Here is a 5,530-nt window from a genome sequence, read left to right on the forward strand (position 1 = left end):
ACAAACTCCTAAAAAGTGTCACTGGGCAACGTGGTTCTGTTAGTATTTCTCCTCCATGTCACCGGGGTCAGACACCAGCGCAGAGGACCAGAAGTGACTTCGTCCACTGGGATGGTACCCAACACAGTGACATCAGTGGCAGGCCTCTCATAACGGAGCTAAGAAGACCAGTGGGCCTCAGTAGGTCGGGCCGTAAGCGTCACAGAGAGACGTGGGGACCAGAAATGCTAGGCTCGTTGTCCCTCTAGAATAGAGCACCTGAGCTCTTGAGATTAGGGTCAACTTCCTCCCTCCCCAAAGCCAAAGAGAGAACAAGGAAAGGAAAAGAAGTCGGGTGCGACCCCTCATGGTGACATGCGTAAGCAGACAGGACAAGGCAGTATTGTCTGCTAGACACAGGCAGGAACGCGACAGGGGCTGACACCCACAGCCGTCCAGGCTGCACTTTGATTATTAGCCAAATCATCAAGGCTCTCGAGAACCTTCCAAGAGTCTGGGTCCAAGACACCGAACTGATCCTTGTCCCCACCAGTAAGTCACAGAGGTTGGCTTTCCACCCCCCTGAGTAGTCTGTGAGAGGGAACTGAGCATGCTCCGGGGAAAGGGGAACAGGAAGCCTTCCCAGCAGTGGTTCTCAGGGAGAGTTTGGTAGCAAAACGTTCAATGAAAAACAGATTCAAGCCAGGCACGGTGGTGCACTCCTGCAACCCCAGCAGCTCAGGAGGCTGAGACAGGAGGATCCCAAGTTCAAGGCCAGGCATAGTGAGGCCCTAAGCAACTCAGCAAGACTCTGTCTCTAAATATAATATTTAAAAAGGGCTGGGGATGTGGCTCAGTGATTAAATGGCCCTGGGTTCAATCCTCAATACCCAAAAAATAAATAAATAGACAGTTTCAAGGTAAGTGTGGAACACGCTACTCCCGGCCCTTGTCCCAGGCTCCAGACACAGTTCAATCAAAGGCTCTGAGAAAGCCTGCTGCAAAGCTGTCTGCTCAGCTTGCTCTCAGTTTCTCTCTTACGAGTTGACCTGTTTGCTGGTCCTGCGCTCCTGGGCATGCCCAAGACTCCCACGGAGCCCACCGTGGTCCACAGCTGACCACATTGTCTGCTGGAGGCGCTGGGCCCAGGGCTGGAGCTAGGCTCTCGGAAGGGCTGGGGTGGGCTCTCAGCACCCAGCTCTCCCAGGGCTACCCCACCGTCCCCCCTGCCCATTGTCCACACCTGATCAGCTTTCTGGAAACATAAATCTGGCTGCATTCTTCCCTTGCTTAAAACCTTTAGTTAGCGCTGTGCAATTGCCCCTGGACGGAACCTCTAGCAGGTCTTCCACGCCCTGGTCCCTGTGCCTCCCTCCTCCCCTGGATCTGCGTGCTCTGAGCTCCCTGCACAGGGGCCTTCCCCACCTCCACCAACAGCCCAGGGCTTTATGCCACCTCCAGACCTCAGCACAGGCTGTTCCCTGTCCTTTTTCTGGGTTTGCTGTCACTTAGAATCTGCAGATCTCAGCTGAAATGTCACTGTCCTAGGAAGTGCTGTGGGGCATCTCCACCATAGAGCATAGCCCCCCCTTTCCCAGGTGCCACAGATAATCTTGCATTAATTGGGTGTCTGCTTCAGGTCCACAAGGGCAGAGACTGGGTTGTTTGGTTTATTGTTGAAGTTTCAGGAGCCTGAGCTGAACCTGGCATATAGTAAGTGCTCAATAAAGAGTTGTTGAATGAATGACTAGAGATAACTTTTTAAAAAGAAACAGCTCAGTGGTAAAGCACTTAGTTTTCATGAACAAGGCCCTGGGTTCCATCTCCAGCACTGGAAAATAAAAATATCAAAGTCAAAGGAAATAACTAAGATAAGAGGAGAGAGTAGATATAGTCTGACTTCAGCCTAATAGGAAAACAGATCAGTTGGCCCCCACTGCCACCAACATTCTTTCCAGGCATATTTGGTCACAGTATAAGCAGGTGATTTCTCAGCTTTCTGCAGAAGAATTTTGCCACATCTGGGCTCCTATTTGGTTTTTTGTTTCGTTTTGTTTTGTTTTCAGCGGGTGTGGGGGGGGGGGGACATTTCCCAAGTACCAACTATAAACCAGGCACTGGGCTAGGCTCTGGAGGTGCAGCCAAGTCTTCCTGGACCCTGCCTGTCCCCTGCTCCTGGTCCCATCCTTCTCTCTCTTTCGCAGGCAGCCAGCGACAGCTCAGCCCGCATCTCTCTCGGTCCCTTTCCTTCCCCTCGTCCTGGGATTCCTGCATCCAGATAGAATCTAAAGAGACTCCTCATCAGGAAGATAATTGGGACTGGAAGACCCTGTGCCAACATGTCTGGTCTGGTTCTTCTCACGTTCTCCACAAGACAAGGCCTCTTCTTCCTGTGTCTTTCTCTGAGGCCTCGGGGGTCTTTTATCCACACGGGTCGAGGAGCGCCCCTTTAATCCCACGGGTTCCCGGACCATTCGTCCCATCCCTCTCCAAAGATCACTCCCGCACGGTGCTGGTGGGAGACTGAATTCGTACCTCCCCTAAGGAGGGCGACGCCATGAGAAACGCCATCTACCTGTTGGCCCGCTAACTTCGCTTCTGGGAATGTGTCTCAAAGATCCCCTCGCACACGTGCAAAGTGATGTAAGTACAAGGCTATTCTGTAGCCGCGGCCGTGAAGAAGCAGGATCTGAGCAGTGAGCCCCGACCCGGCTGGATGAAGGAAGCAGGAGCATGCTCACCGGGTGCTGGGTCGAGATCAAGCACAGAAAAAACCCACCAGGGTTCACTGGGGCCTGTGCTGTGCTAAGATTTGCTTGTATAGAGAGAAAGGAACTCGGGATGTGCACCCAAGAACCAGAATCCATGGCAAGAAGAAGAGGGGAACCGGGTGTCTGTGAAACAGGGGAGCCTCCTAACCAGATACGATTTACAATTTACATACTTACAATTTTACATATGTGAAACTGGCATGCGTGTGTTTTGAATGATGTGGGTGTGCTATTCAACCAAATGTGTTTCTTCAAGCTGTTTTGCAACCTCTGAAAGCCTGTCTGCAGCCCTGGTTGTCGGATAACCTCCAAAATCAGGTCTCTTGAAACAGGCCGGCTTATTCGGTCCCTTGGGAAGCTCCCAGGACCCAAGAAACTGACCCCAGGGAGCAGTTCCTTCACCTGGTACTGTTTCTCAGAACCCTAAAAATGTACGAGTAAGGGGAAATGTGGGTGTTTCTATCTAGAACAAATAGCCCCTTGCTTCTTGGAGCCCAGGCTGTTGGAAATTCAGACCACTTCTTCCAGTCAAACCCTTCACTCCCAGCCAGGGACCCTAACATACTTCTAGCCTTCTGGTGACAGCCAACCTGGGCAGGGGACAGAGGCTTACCCTGGGCAGAACATGTTTTCCTTTCCACTCCCAAAATGGGATAAAACCCAGGGGCACTTTACCACTGAACCACATCCCCAGCCTTTTTTATTTTGAGTCAGGGTCTTGCTAAGTTGCTGAGGCTGGCCTCTGACTTGGGATCCTCCTGCCCTCAGCCTCCCAAGTCCCTGGGATTTGGGGTGTGCCACCACACCCAGCCAGAGCATGTTCTTACCATGTTGGGTCCCACCAGGGCTCTCCCAACATGTCCCAGTGAGGCCTCCTGCTGAAGGGGGAAGGGGGACTGCTCTGAGCCCCAGGGATCCTGAGAAGGACTGTGCTGTTGATGTCCTAGTCATAGCCCTGGCCCAGCCAAAGGTCCTCCGCAGACAGCTCTGGAGCCTCCTCCCAAGGAGGCTTCCCGTGCCTGGGAGTGAGCAGAAGGGAGGCAAGCCCGGTCCTCTGAGGGGCCGGCTGCCCCTGCTGGACAGCGAGCTGCCCAGGAGCAAGGCTCAACCAGGGGGACAAGCGGCAGGGGGCGCTACCCTTGCATCTTTACGCCCTGGGGGACAGTCCTGAAGCATGGATGACAGTCTCCCAGTGGGTCTCCAGGACCTAGCCAACAGCCCAGAGCAGTGCTCGGCTCCCCAGGGCACCGTCTTGACTCCTGTCCAAATCCTTACCTCTGAATCCGTGTCAGGGGGTACCTGAACGGGAGCAGGTGATGGGGCACCCTGCTGTGAACTAGCCATGTGCTCCCTGAACCCCAGCTGAAGGACGGAATCAAGGAGGTGACAAGGGAGCAAGCTTGGGCTGGCGCTGGAAGGGTGAGTTCCTGGCCTGGCCCTGCTGCCGCCATGGCCTGAGCTCCTGAGGACGCTCCCCGGCCACTGGGCCTCTGCCCTCTGCTGGGCGAGGAGGGGAGGGAATCCAGACAAGCGACACTCGGACCAACTAGGGGAGACACTCACAGCCATCCCCCTGCCCCTGACACTCCTTTTTTAAACATTCAAAAAGAACATCCCTGACAGAGGCAGAGACTAGTATTAAAACCTAATTTCACTCTTTATTGAGTGGAGGGAGAGCGATGAGAAAACTGGCAACAATTTTTCGCCACTACCACCTCGACGGCAGGGCTTTCCTGAGAAGCTGCGACGGGAGCAGTCGCTGTTGCTGGCTGCATCTGAGACAGGAGGATCTCTGGGTGGCGTCCCACTGCAGGAAGCTCAGGGCCCACAGGGCCTCAGCACAAACCTCTGAGACGTCACTCTTAGCCACCACCCTGTCTTACTGGACAAAACAATTGCCACATCCCTTGCATCTACCTGGCTGCCACGCTCCTGGCTCCAAGGTCCTTCATCATTCCTGCCGCTGGACGGTGGCCTGCAGATGCCACAGCTGAAGACGCAACCAACCGCCCATCAAAAATATTTTTTTAAAAAATTGCACCCATCTGAACACATATAGACTTTTTTTTCTTGTACTTTTCCCCTAAATCCAGCACAACAAATAACAACTATTTATATAATATACACCTGTATCGGGTATTATTAGTAATCTAGAAATGAACCCAAAGGGATGTGCACAGCTTACAAGCAAATGCTGCACCACTTACGTGGGACCTGAGCCTCCCAGGAGGTCGGGCCTGGAACTAATCCCCAGGGACACTGAGATGAGGTACCCAGGCTGGGACCCAGCACCCGCTGCGCCTGGGCTGGACACCCAGGAGCCACTCTGGCAGACCCATCACCCTGGGAAATGGGGAGCAGCAGGCCATAGAAGGGCTAAGAGAGGGGGTCTCAGCAGCCCCTCAGTGGTGGCAAGGTGGTCAAAAGGTTGTGATTGACAGCTGTCAGCCATAACCCTCAGAGTGCATGGCCCTGGCTGCAGAGAGCTGCCTGACTCACCCCCACATGGGACAGCCCAGATAAAACCACTGCTCCAATGGGGCACCAGCCCAGTTCCCTTGCCCCAGCCCAGGACAACCCTGCAGGGCCGCCCCAGCCTCGGGCTTCCAGAAGGGAAAGGCTGAGACTTCAGCTCTCCCTCCGCCCTTTCCTCCGCCCCCAGAGGTCCTGCGGGGAACGCCCCTGCCTGCATCTCCATCTCAGGGGGGCCTTCCCAGGGGCCCCAACCTGCAAAGCCCTCCCCTCCATCTCTCCCCTTCTCCCTTAGGAATCCCCAACAT

The sequence above is a fragment of the Callospermophilus lateralis genome, chromosome 2 (assembly GCF_048772815.1).
Source record: "Callospermophilus lateralis isolate mCalLat2 chromosome 2, mCalLat2.hap1, whole genome shotgun sequence".
Classification (NCBI taxonomy): Eukaryota; Metazoa; Chordata; class Mammalia; order Rodentia; family Sciuridae; genus Callospermophilus; species Callospermophilus lateralis.